A 14,664-nucleotide genomic window follows, 5' to 3' on the forward strand; every position below is an offset into this window, starting at 1 on the left:
TCGTGGCCGCAAGCTCAAGCCAGTTAAAAAATGGGAGCTGGCGAATGCAATGGGTGATGTCATCTGAACTCTGTTCAATTCCTCTTTACAATCTATTCTTGGCACACAGAAACATAGAAGAGCTTTCTGGTTGTGGTGGCTTACAAGGCCTATGTTTAACAGACTGCTTGACATTCTGCATTACTTCAGCCTGTTAATTCTCTGACTGATGGTGTCGTTTTTACACCATCCCTCTATCTGTCATTCATCCATGGACTTTCAATTTGTCCTTCTTGCCTTTACTGCACCCGTGTGCTGTTTTTTAACACTCCAAGACAATACCTTAGTGTTAAATGTTTGATAATGTAACCAGTCAAATAAAATTATTTTCTCTCATATAACTGGCATCCTCAACATCCGGTCACATACTGCACCAGATTGCATTGTATAATTTTTCTGACATTACAACAGTGGCACATATTTTCCATTTATTTTCTGTTTCTGGCTGTAGGCCATCCATCTCATAGACATCTGTGAAGTCACTTGTTTCACCTTTCTGCCAAACCAGCTAATGCTAATATCTGGCTACACTCCATCACGGCCTTTAAACCAAACATGCATTTTGCATGCATTTATCCAGAATAACCATAGACAATGGTGATAGTGCCACACCAAGTAAATTGCTCTTGGGTTTAAGCAATCAAAAAACTCAACTTGAGTGTCTCAGATCAGCTATAAATGTTTCACTATGCACCTTTAAAATTGAATTAGACCATGGATTTATTAATAAAGTTGGTCTGCAGAGGGTGATCAACATAGCCCAAAAAAAATCATCAACTGACCCCTACCTCCCATGTCCACATTTACACTAGGAAGGGCAAAGAGCCTCATAAAAGACAATACACATCCCAGCTTCCACCACTTCAACCAGCTGCCCTTTGGCAGGTGCGACAGGGCCATAACAGCCAAGACAAACAGACTCAAGGACAGTTTCTTCCCGAGAGCCGTCACCCTACTCAACTCGAGTTCTGTACCTAATCCAGATTTTTCTTGTACTGCACAAAAACCCATAGGCTGCTAACCACCTTAGTCAATTTTGTACCTACTTATTTATGTGACCACTTATTCATATTGACTACGTACTTATGTTTTTGACTACTTATCCTGTTGACTACTTATTTATTACTTATATATTGATATTTGTTTGTTTGTTGTTGTTATTTGTGCACTTCATAGTGGAGCTTTAAATCTCGTAATATTTGTATAATGACATTCAATTCAATATAAAGCCCCCTTCCATTAATTGTTCATTCATTGTCTCGACCACTTAGTCTCACGAAAGGGTGCTGGAACCTATGATTGTTGAACATTTTTTATAATCTTTGTTTTCCTTTCATCATGTTTGCCAGATAATTTGATCCTAAACCACCCCCCCCCCAAAAATACCATGAATAAATAAAAGCAAAATTAGTGAGTGGCATGTAAATAAGCTTTAGTCTGATTTGATCGCTCACCTGCTGCTTAATTCAAATATGAATTACAGTTTTATTCTGATAGGCCGTTGGCAATATTTTGATGTGTTGCATCAATATTAGAACTATAGTTAGATTTGTTGGAAAACAATGCATTAATACATTTTATATTGTATTTGCATGCCAGCTGCTGTGCAGCAAGTGAAATAAATAAAATGCCACATAAACATTGCCTGGATCCTGTAATATAAAGAAAAAAACAATGCAAATTCAGGGTTCATTTAAAGATCTTGTAAAGCCATTTTTTATCGTTTGTTTATCAATAAAATAAATATGTTTGATAATAAAGCCACTCAATAGTGCAGGGGTTCTTTCGACTGACTTCGGTGTGGGCAGTGTTGGATGATTTCTGTCTGGACTGTCGACCAGTCTAGGGTGTAGTCCGCCTTTTGAACCAAGTCAGCTAGGATAGCCTCAGCTCCGTGCACAAGAATAAGCCGAGTTGAAAATTAATGAATGAAAAGTGCAAAGACAGACAAAAAATTTGTGATACATTGCTGAATTATAGAAATGAACTATATTTGTGGTCCCTAAATGAGGTAGTAGTTGATGCCAACAAAAGTATTGAGCAAGGAGATGCACTCTGTCCTGTATTTGCATGAAACCTAAAAAATAGTGCCAGATATGTAGAATGAATGAATACTGGTGGAGTGGTTTGTAAAAATACGTAAGAAAACATCCCATATTCCTCCAGCTTTTCCAACAATGAGCTGACAATACACTCACTTGCAAGTATAACAACACGAAATTTAGCTCATTTTATTGGTCGAGGTACTCTCACTTGTCATTACGATAACGAAAGACTGCATAGCAGTATGGAAGAGGAGAAAAAAAATCTCAAAAGATGACAAAAATACAGAGATATATCCGGAAAAGATTATACATGTGAATAGAAAAAGTGCAGGATACTGTTTATAAAGCAAACTGTACTGTCTGACGGACCCTTTCTACAGCCTAAGATGGAGTGACAGTCGTAAAGCAGCATGCTTCCAGAGCTGGGCACAAAAAAAAATAGGTAGCCCGACAACTAAGAAAACCAGAGAACTATTTATTGTCTAGCCATTATCACCAGAACACATTTGGCCTGCAAAGAGTGATTTTCTTTTTCTTCTTTTTTTTTGTTACTCAGTCTTGTCAAGGCTGATGAGAGCAATTCTATATTATAATTTTGTTTTGTGTGTAAAAAGAAAACGATTACAATTGCTAGATAATTAGCTATACTGAATGGATCAAAGCGGCCCAGTGGCGCGAGTGGTTAGTGGGTCGGCCTCACAGCTTGGGGGTCCTGGGTTCAAATCCAGGGTCGGTTCACCTGTGTGGAGTTTGCATGTTCTCCCCGGGCCTGTGTAGGTTTCCTCCAGGCACTCCGGTTTCCTCCCACATTCCAAAAAACATGCATGGCTGATTGGACACTCTAAATTGCCCCTAGGTATGGGTGTCAGTGTGAGTGTGCATGGTTGTCTGTCTCTTTGTGCCCTGCGATTGGCTGGCCACCGATTCAGGGTGTCCCCCGTCTCTGGCCTGGAGACAGCTGGGATAGGCTCCAGCACTCCCCATGACCGTAATAAGGATAAAGCGGTTCAGAAAATGAGATCAGATGACTGGATCAATTTTACTTAAAAACTAGACTAGACTAGATTAATAAGAAAAAAGTGTAGGTCTACTACTCGATTAACACATTTCTTAGAAGTATAGAGAATAATATAACGAGTTTACAGATTGTACAGTTTTTTATTTTTTACAATTTTTTTTAGCTTGTCTAATCATAGCGTACATATACTGACTGGTAAAACTTTGACGAAGTAAACTCTTCCCCACAAGGGATAATCTCATTTATTCCAATTGTAAATTTTAAACTATTAAAGTTCATCTCGAGAGAGGGGGCTGTCATTTCATTGCCATGTAACAACAAGTCAGATATATTAGAAGCCAACTCATGCAATCTTAATCCACAATGGCACCACTTCTAATGGTTTTGATATTTGTGTTGTTGCACTACAGACTACACACACACACTAACCTTGTTAGGGAAGGATCATATATTATTGGACACTGTCGGGTCTGTTTATTTATGCACACTTACACCAGAATGCGTCACTTCAGTACAAGCAGAGATAATTGGAATTGCAAATCAATATGCTGGCATGTTTTACCAAAACTCCCTCTGGAGTAATTCCTCTTTTTTTTCTGGATCCCACTTTGTACAAATGCATCCCCCTTCATCTCAGTCTGCTCCCAGCCAATATTAGACACTTTGTCTTTTACACAAAGAGTTGAATCTCAAATGTGGACCCTCATACAGAGCCAGGGACAGGCCAGGAAAAAATAAGGGCCAGAGAGAGAGGAAAAGTTTATTATGCAATCGATGAAGTGGTATATAATACAATCTTGCTTTCATTAGAGTGCCCTCTGAAGGTAGGTTCACACCTAAATAGTGTTTTCTATTACTAAATATATGGTCGAATCTGATCTGTCAGAGTTTATTTTTAACTGGATGGAATGGTCTCAATCTTTAGAAGGTCGTGTGACTAAAAAGCAACAGTTCAGTGTCATAATCTCCTGAAGAAAACATTTCATGTAATAATTCAGGTTTATAAAAAGAAAATGTAAGGCAGAATCAAGAAGAAGTGCGATCTAAAGATAAACAACAGACATTTGACACAACAAAGTTGAACTGCAAAAAGTTTGTATCCCTTCCACCACTTAAAACTCCCTATCTTTGTCACCCTTCTCCCTTTCACTTGTCTTTGTTTTTTCTGAAAGTGTGTTTCCTCCAGGCTTCTTCTTTCCGATCTCTTTTCCAACCGCTGTAATAGGCAAACCTTTTACGGCTGGTTCGGCCAAATCAGTCACACTTGCGTGCACACACCCACACAAGCACGGGCACGCTTCACCTCAGTCTTCTCATTCCTAATACACTTTCTTCTCCTATTCTCCACTTCCTATCTTTTCCTTCACAGCACATTCTCTCCAATTTTTTCCACATAATTCCTTCCCCTACTTTTTTCTGTGACAAGAAACTGTTTTGTTCACCTTTTTGCACTCAGTGGGCCACATCCGCCTGCCTGTCCTAAGAAACAATATAGTATTTCCCTACTTATCCCTCTTTCACCTCTATTTACTCTTTCAATCCATCTAAGATGATGCCTCTCTTGTCATCAGCCCCTTGCTAAACTCATCCAGTCCCATTCCAGTTACTCTCACTACTCTACCGCATCTCTTCCATGGCTTTGCCGACTCCTCTGGCTCCACCACAACATTCATCCACACATCCTTCTCCTTTTCAAGTTTCTTACTATCGGAAAACTACCCCTGGTGTCCCATAGCCAAATGAGATTTGGAGGCCAGAACCTGCACTCTCCCCACTTGGAATAAGGTCAATTACTATAGGCTGCATGCAGGTACAAGCCATTTAGACACCATAGCATCTCAATATCACATACTTGCCATTTGTGTCAACAACTTTAAATTTTTCTTCACATTTCTTTTGCTGAAGAAACCAATGACGCCTATCCATGTCATCTACAGTCAATGCCAGTATTTTAAATATGTGATTTTATCACAGGGTTCTCCACTCTCGCGCAATTCAAGCTGAAGATTCAAACTCGACCATTGTCGTGATGTAAACATTTTAAAAAGTTACCTTATTTTTGAACTGTTTCATTCACCTTTGCCCAGAACCATCCTGAGTATGCTAGTTTGGGCTATGTGTGTTCTTTTTTTCTGTGTCTATAGCATACACACATGAAGACACGTATCCATAGACACTGTCACTAACCAATAGCAACAACCTATCCGATTGTGACTGTGCACACAAAACCTGTGTCGTTTCTTCTCAACCATAACTGTGCTTAAATTATGTTGTATATGTGAGTGAAGTTTCTATTCCATACCTGTATGACGCCCCATAGAGATTTGCCACACCTGATGCAAACAATGCATTAAATGGAATTTGAATGATTATTTTGAGGAAACATTGGGGATCATGGGAAGTGTTGCACACATGAACTAAAATTCACTCATTTCTTATGGAGACAATAGAGCACATTCGCACTGAGCTTGGTTGTGCAATGGATTGTGGTCCTATTTTAACAGTCAATTGTAAAGTATGTCATGATGTTTATCATAATGAGTTGCTGTTGATTAAGCACTAAACATTTGTTATTTTTGGGCATTGGTGAACAGTTTTGAAATGTATATTGCTGATATAAAGTACTTTCTCATATAAACAGCACATGGGCATTTCAATGCAAACCGAGCTGCTAACTGTGAGCAATTACGTTATTAGTGGGCAATTATTTTAATTCAGAGAAAATCTGCAGTGTGAGTTGATTTTCAAATATAGGCAGCCTATGTTGAGGTAGAAATAAATTACTGGTAATTAAGAGCTTATGCCAGTAGATTGGGGAGATTTTTGTAATTAGTTCTAAATGTGTATAAATGACTATTTTACACTACCATGCTTAAAACCTCTCATTCTTTTCCAAAATTACAGAAGAAAATAAGCGCAGTAAGAATTTCACAGGCTTCTCAACTCACACTCCACAACACACTAAGCGTCATGTGTGTATTTCCTTCCACCATTTATTTGGAGTCTTCATGCTTAGATTCATTTCATGTTTGTGTATCTTTCTTCTTCTCAGTTCAACTGCTTTTTCAACCACGAAGAATACACATTACCTTGTTTTTCAACATGGCGGTTTCTACTAGCCTCATAGCTTTTCATGGCACTCAGCAATACGAGACGCCTGCGTTTCCCGATGATTATTGATCCAAGTCCACAGGATTGGAAGGGAACAGAGAAGTGGTTCAAAATCATGCACTCATTTGAATAAGTGCACATTTTTCCCCTTCAGAAATGATTCATTCACATCTTGAGAAGACAACATCTGAAAGTGGAGAGCAATTGTAAAACAACAGCAGCAAGCTATCACAAACACCAGTTCCTCTTCTCACGGTTGGTCGTGTTTGCGATAAAAAGCAGTGCAATTATCCATTTTTATGGCTTTGATTACTACCAGCGTGGTCTTAGAGCTTTGATATTAGCACATCTATTCCTTCCTGTTCACTTTTCTCACACTGTGTGCTCATTTACTTTCCACTATTGATTTTGTATGGGAAACAGTATGAGATGAGACCTGGTGTGAAGTTATATCAACTAAATGACCAGCCGTTTGCTGTTTTACATTATCAGAGGCAATCCCAGCTGTGAAAATTACCCAACACACACACACGTCTATCGGCAGAGTGGACTAAAGTGGCATTCAGAGTGCCATCCCACAATACATCAACTGTGCTGAGAGGGTACAATAACGCCATAACATTCCTTTGTTTTTACCATTCTTCACAAATATTGTCACTGGTTGCTTAACTATTGGTGAAGTGCTTTCCATTTAACTACCTTCAGATGTATGTATACATGGAGAAATTAATTCCATAATGTTTGTTTGTGGTCATTCATATATTTGACAAGCAGGGAGCTTGGATGACAATATAAATTTTAATAATGAAATCAGTGGAGTATAGAGATTTCTAATTTGTTTTGGCCTTCCCAGTGGATCGGTGTAATGCGTTGTTTATTAAAGTTGGGTCTAACATAGCACATCCAAGTGAAGTGTTCAGCAACTTATACTGTTTGCGTCACTAAGATGTGGAGGGTATTTGCTCTTCCAAAAGTTAGAATGCACTCTGTACTTTACTAGGAGAGAGTATTTTTTTTCTTCCACATAATAACTTTGGGGTGGGTTCCATTGACCTTGGAAGTTGGAGCTGGAAATGACGTCCCTGCCGAGGTTTGAGCATTCCAATTATTTTATGATCGGTATTCTTGCTCCTGTCTTGTTTGAAAATATAAAAACATCTGGGAAAATAGCAGAGACTACTGGAAGAGGAAGTGACCTCTAAAAAAAGCTCTAAGCCTGCATACTGTATAGCTAAATTTTAGTAGTCACATGTAATTTCACTTTGTTGGAATTAGCAGCACAGTAGTGTTACTTTCAATTACATGTTCATACTGCTGATGATGTTTATTGTGGACCTTATACCAGGCTAGCGTTTAAGAAAAACAAACTATAGTGTTGGGCTACTTGGCAAAAAGATTGCAACACTTTTTAAAAAAAATTAATATATTCAATAATGAAAAATATACCATAATTTGTCCAAGAGCAATGAACACCATGTTTACCTGCAGATTCTAAGAGTGTAAAAAATTTAATTACCTTTTATTATGCTCAGCTGATACTGCAGGTCACTCAGTTTGTTCAGCAAGGCCCCCGGATGGCCTCAAGTTGCATCATAATTTGTGTTGCCAACTTCCTGACCTGAAAACATAATTCATTCTTTCATTCATTTTCTGAACCGCTTACCCTCACAAGGGTTGTGGGGAGTGCTGGGCGGGGGACACCCTGAATCGGTGGCCAGCCAATCGCATGTTCGCAAACCTAGCATGTTTTTGGGATGTGGGAGGAAACCAGAGTACCCAGAAAAACCCACACAAGGCTGGGGAGAACACGCAAACTCCACACAGTGAGGAACCACCTGGGATCGAAGCCTCAACCCCACAACTGTGAGGCCGAAGGGCTTACCCCTTTTCCACCGGCCCGCCCGGTAATAGTTAAGTGCAAATATTTTTAACTTTCCAATGGTTGAGGACATGTAACTTAACCGCCTTAGACACTAAAACAACATCACCCTCTGATCCAATTTGGGACAGTTCAGAAGCAGATTGGGCAAAATGTACTTTGGGCCTGTTGATGCCTTGCCATTACTCCTTTGGTTGCTGGGCAGGACAAACAGCAATCCCTTCTCCCTTTGCATGAGAATAAAAAGGCACCTGAGTTCCAGACGAAACAGAGCATCCATTCACACATATTATGATCCATCTAATGCATGAAACAGTGAAGAAATTGAATTCCATCTCATTTCAAGTTGTGTTATTTCTAAACAAATGAATACAGAAAAACTAATGCAATAGAGAATAATTCACTTTGATGAGAGCAGCAAAATAGCAGGAGACAATGGGATGAAAATTATTCTTCCATTTCTTCCACTTCTTCAAATATGCACTTTGGAGCAGAAAATTATTTTTGATTGCATTTACTATATGCTTGCACTAAATGGTAAATACTGCTTGTTTGGATGTTGTCCCTCACGCTAACATGAGAAAGTGAAACTGGAAAATTGAATAGAAGACTGAGGTGGCTTCTCGTTATCGTGAGACAATTTCAATCCAAAAATAATTAAGGCACGACAAAACAATAACTGTCATCTCATTAAAGAGAATAATAAAATGCTCATCACCACGTCACTCTCACAAATGCCAACGTTCGACGCCAACTGTCATCAGGAAGCCAATCCCTTACTCTTTAACGAAGAAATTACAAAGGGACTTTGGGAAGAGGACCATCTGTTTCAATATCTTATATCCAAGTCATCTATCATTTTGGAAGGATGATGGGATGTGCATAGGTTACGTTGAAACATCAAATGCAATTTAAAAAAAATAAAAAAACACCAGAAAACATCTGAAAATAAAATAATTTTAATCATGGATGTCTGTGCTCACATGGTTTTCATTAAAAGAAAAGCCACTTACTGTGGGTTTATTTAGCTCTAACATGTTATTGCTTCCTACCAGCATTACATTTTTTTTTACTCTGAAGGGGTTCGCAGTTGTTATAAAGTAAAAAAGCTTCATAGACTTTTGGGCTTACAGACAAGTTAGCATGCAAGACCTGAAAGTGTACTAAAATGTCGCTCAAAAACAATACGACAAAGGGTGTATTATAGTAGCGGATTTCCTAAACTATGTTTTACAAAACATGTCAAATCAATACAAATGTATTGTGCAAAGAAAGCAATTTCAGATAGAAAACAAAAAGAAAAGAAAAAAAATAATCAACCAGAATCGTTCTCGAGAATTTGCTTCGATTTATGAGCCACAAAATTTCTCTGTTCCAAGTAAGCAATTTGTGCATTGTTCACATGAGAAGTTATTATGTACAAAGGTTGGAAGAAAGGTAATATGTGATGTTTGTTGGCTAAAATTGAAATTATTCACTCCCACTGGCTAATACATGACAGCTACACTAATTTATTTTAAAAATTCTTCTTATTTTTTCAAAACAGGCATGCACGCACGCATTCAGCTCAATAAAAATGTCAACAAAATTCCATCTTTGACTCACCATATTTCAAACTGACCCTAAAATCGCATTTTCTATTGGTTTATCCCTTTTTTCACCAAACGACAAGAATAAAAACTTCGAAATAACACGAGTTTTTGACTTACTAAGAATGAAGACAACTAAACAAAGATGAGCTCCTTGTATACATACAGGCCTTCAATCATGACTGTATTTGATCTACTTAAACCCAATGCATACAAAGAAATCCATTCATTCATTCATTCATTCAAAAGATGAATACCCTAATACAAAACAGTCTACCCAGAAAAACAATTTTGCACAAAGGCGAACATGTAGTAAAACCCGGTACACAAATATACCCTCAAGAGCACTAATTTATAGTTCCCTCAGCTGCTGCCTTCATTGGAATGATGTAATAAGACATAGTTATTCATTGTTTCTGTTTTTACCAAAAAACATGTATGACATGTAGGAGGGTATGTATGAAAAGGTTAAAGACCTAAACCGATTCTGCCAGACCTCCCAGTTATGGGAATGGTGGGGATGAAAAGGAAGGAGGGCAAAAACGATTTGTTAAAAGGAGAGAAAATAGAATGAGGAGTAATAAATAATGTGGGAAACAATCAGCAATTCAATAAGCAAGTTGAACAGGGGGATTGGATGAGGTGTCAATTGAATAGAGAGTGGGATCAATTTGTTTTCTCTTCCCACTTCACGTTGATTAGTCAAATATACGTGCATGTGGGTGTATGGATGCTTGCGATTAGAAACAAGATAGCCCTGCCAAAATATAATTTGGAGGTTGTGGGGTCTCCGAACCATGGACAGAAATATTTTGATAAGGAGTGGCATATTTATAACATCATGTCCAGCATTGAGATTTATTTGATACAGAATATTAAATTTCATTTTTGGGTTAGCCTGGCGGATGCATGGTTAGTGCATCGGCCTCACAGTTCTGGGGTCCTGGGTTCAAGTCCAGATTGGTCCATTTTTTTGCATGTTCTTCCAGGGCCTAAGTGGATTTTCTCCAGCTACCCTGGTTTCATCCCACATTCCAAAAACATGCATTGTAGGCTGGTTGCACTCTTTAAATTGCCCATAAGTATGAGTGTGAGCATGAATAGTTGTTTGTCTCCTCGTGCCCTGTGATTGGCTGACCACCAATTCAGGGTGTCCCCCACTTCGTGCCCGAAGTCAGCTAGGATAGGCTTCAGCACCCCCGTGACCCGAGTGAGGATAAAGTGTTTCAGAAAATGAATGAATGAATGAAAAAGATTATCACATTTTATTGCTAGTTAGCAGCCAATGTGAGACAGGAGCTTGGGGAGGCACAGCAGGTTTAACTTCTCTTGGTTGTCTCATAGGCCTCTTTAAGAGTTTTGAAGATTCCGCAATCACAGGTCACAAGAGTAACAACAACCCGCGTTATCAACACACACACACACACACACACACACACACACACACACACACACACACACACACACACACACACACATAAACTCAGGGTAGTGATAAGGAGCTACTTAAGGGATCTTGAGATCTCCCATTTGAGCAATTGTTTATATGCAGTGAGCACACAAACCCCCTTTGTGTATTCAAAACAAACAAAGCCAACATTGGAGTAAACAGAGCGGCGTAAAGAGATACACACGCTTTGCTGGTTTTTATATACACATTTTCGGTGATACATGTGTTCTGTTTAAGAAGGAATTTGTCTTGACGTTTACCTCCTTGTTTTTTTTTCTTTTGGTTAAATGCTGCGACGAACTCTGATATAATTGATTTTTAGCGGCGCAAATTAAAACCCAATTATATTTTCATTTCATACTTTCCTACTGGTTGAAAAGAAACACTGGAAAGTATCTCTGTCTGGAAGATGTAAAACTAACGGAGGAAGAGGCTGATGGTAGGATAGACAGTGCAGGATTTCACTATAAAACTGGTCCTACCACATTCCAAAAACATGCATGGTAGGCTGATTGGACACTCTAAATTGCCACTAGGTATCGGTATGAGCGTGCATGGTTGTCCGTCTCCTTGTGCCCTGCGATCGGCTGGCCACCGATTCAGGGTGTCCCCCGCCTCTGTCAGCTGGGATTGGCTCTAGCACCCCCTAGGACACTAATGAGCAGTTCAGAAAAGGAATGAATGACTATAAAACCTTTGCTACAGCTACAGCTGCGAGACATATAAAAAAACATCAATAATTACCTCATAAAATTGAAATATTATTTAGAAATATAGTCACACTCACCAAAAAGCAGTGCGAGCTGGGCTGCGTTACTCGCGTCTGTCGTCTCATCCTTGCCCGATATCCCACTAAACACCTTAATTGTGGACAGGTGGTAATGTAAATCTGTGTTTCTCTCAGCAATAAGAGAAAGAAGCTCCAAATAGTGTCCCGACATTAAAACTTCCTGCTTGCCCCAAAAAATGACACAGTACATGTAAGTCTTTTCAAGATTTACCTATTTTTCTTCAACTTTTCATTGTGGAGCTCCATTTCCCTGAGCACTTTCTCGCTGAGTTGCAGCTCCAATCGACACTCTAGCTACGGAGTTGTCCGACCGTTCTTAATGATGTCCATCTTTTGTTGAAAAGTCCATCTTGAAAATGGCTTTGACAGTAAATCTGCAACCGAATCAATTTCTTCTCCTCTTTTAGCCATTGTGGGTTGACAAAATCGCTATTAAATCAACACAACAATATATTTGCTTGTGCAGCTCCCAACAGATACAGCTTGCTAGCGCTGGGTAGTAAACTCTATCACTAGCCAATCATAGTTTCTGAAAGCGATGATGTGTGCTTGCAAGAAGTCCTTGGTTTCGTCAACTTGAAATCTGATTGGTTAAAGCAACAGTTTTACCGTCACTTGTTTTATGCCACAGGGCCTGCAGAACTGATTGTGAAGGCCTCCAGGTAGATTTCTGACCCTGGCAACAAATATTGGCTGAAATGTGATTGGTTAAATGATTAAATATGAAGACACATCTGGAAACAGCGCAACCAGGGGAAAAGCAATGAAAGGGAGCTGACAGACAATTTTGAATTATTTAGTTAAGTATTAATGGACAAAATATAATTAACATCAGGCTGGGATTCAGATCTTTTTAGAGAAGGCCCTGCAAGCCCTGATGGTCCACAATATATATATATATATATATATATATATATATATATATATATATATATATATATATATATATATATATATATATATATATATATATATATATATACATACATACATACATACATACATACATATATGCATGTTTTTGGGATGTGGGAAAAAACTGGAGTACCTGGAAAAAACCCATGTAAGCACGGAAAACATGCAACTCCACACAGAGAGTTCCGGACCTGGGATCGAACCCTCTGTCCGAGAACTGTGAGGCCGACGCACTAAGCATCCATCGATCGGGTTGACAATTTAATTAGCCAATTAGAATTTACTTTAGCCAATTTTGTGACGCATGTTGTGCCGTGTGTTGTGTAATGTATGACTCAACCTGACTCTAGAATTCAGTTTTATTGTGAATGATGATGATTCATAATAATGTGTGCTAAATACTCTAAAAATCCATCTTGTTTGTTATGCTGTTTTTGGAATCTTTGGACCTTGTTTTCAGTGGGTATTTTGAGATGTGGATCTTCAAGCAATTCATGATGAATTATACTGAAAAACTACAAAAATCCATTGGAAAAAAAGGATAATATTTACAGTGTTTTCGCTCTGAAAGCTTCTGGCAATCTTTAATGTAATCAAAATGAAATATTTATGCATTTGCCTTTGGCCTCCTTTTTATTAAAAACACACATACACCCTTCTCAACTTCTGTTCTCCCATCCATGAATTCCTAATGATTTAGAATGATTTATGATCGGCTCCGCCCTCCCTCACGGCGACAGTCACCAGTGGAAGCACTTTCACATATTAAAATTTACCACGCCCTTCCACCATGGACTTAAGTGGCCTGGTCAGCCAGGCTAAACCAGCCATAAAGTTCTCATTGCACGGGTGGCTTTCCAACTCACTTACTGCACAATATGTGTGCCGTAGATGTGACACTCCATCATGCACTTCACTTCAATTCACTATCGCCCGTTCCCTGCTGACTCCTCCCATCTAATGATACAGATATATTTGTGTCCTTTGCAGCAAATGTGCATTAAGATGTAGGTCACTGTGAGGCTAAGTGCTTGAGTGTCAGATACGCCTGTGCGTAAATGGGGACAGTGACAGAGATCCTGCCGATGGTGGCGTCTGACCAAAGGATCCATATACATGACATCACCCTTGGAACTAAAATGAGAGGAGGTTAGTAAACTATGAGCTCAGAATATCAATGTGGGAGAAGAGCACTAAGCATTCCTGGTGCTGAATCTCCATCTTTCCCCATAGTTCTCCCCTTGTCCACCTTTGACTGTGCATACCTCTTCTTATTCCGAGTCTTTATACAACACCTGTCCATTTCTTCACCTTTCTCTATGAATTTCAACCGATGCATATTCCCCATTCAGATGTTCATTTTTTTTCTTGCCTCATTTTGCACACTCAATTGCAAATAAATGTTCTATATCCGCAGAGAAATTATTTTGACAGGGTCTGAATTGCTGGTCCTCAGCGAAAATAAGACTTTTTTTTCTCCTCCTTCCATTGACTAAAACAACATTAAAACCAAAATGGATGTCCATTTCAGATATCATCTGTTATTTTCCTTCTTGTTTCAGTCAATGGAATAAGAATATGCATCATTGTCTTCATGGTATATATCATTTTATCTGACAACAAAGTGTGTCATATCAGGTAGGGGTTGTACAATTACTAATTATTAATACTGCGGAACGCATTTGTAGTTGCTATGAAATGAACTGAAAAACAATGGTGAATCCTTAAATTAGTGTAAATACATTTGCTGCCTTTTTAAATGGTTGCAAAATGACTACACTTTTGAACAGAGAAGAAAGAAGGCAAACCAACATCCTGCTTGTGAGTT

At 38.8% G+C, this 14,664-nt stretch overlaps 1 long non-coding RNA gene across 2 annotated transcripts in view; it reads left to right on the forward strand.

Annotated features, from left to right (window-relative positions):
- The window catches only part of LOC144083725 (uncharacterized), a 32,135-nt gene extending 17,882 nt beyond the window's left edge, over window positions 1–14,253 (forward strand). The window contains exon 6 of one of the 2 annotated variants that reach the window (XR_013303605.1): window positions 13,905–14,253. This is a non-coding gene — a long non-coding RNA (uncharacterized LOC144083725). Of the gene's footprint in view, window positions 1–851; window positions 1,405–13,904 lie in introns of those variants that run through there. The other variant, XR_013303607.1, reaches the window with a different exon arrangement.
- Window positions 14,254–14,664: the final 411 nt, after the last annotated feature.

Source organism: Stigmatopora argus, chromosome 10 (assembly GCF_051989625.1).
Source record: "Stigmatopora argus isolate UIUO_Sarg chromosome 10, RoL_Sarg_1.0, whole genome shotgun sequence".
NCBI classification, from domain to species: domain Eukaryota; kingdom Metazoa; phylum Chordata; class Actinopteri; order Syngnathiformes; family Syngnathidae; genus Stigmatopora; species Stigmatopora argus.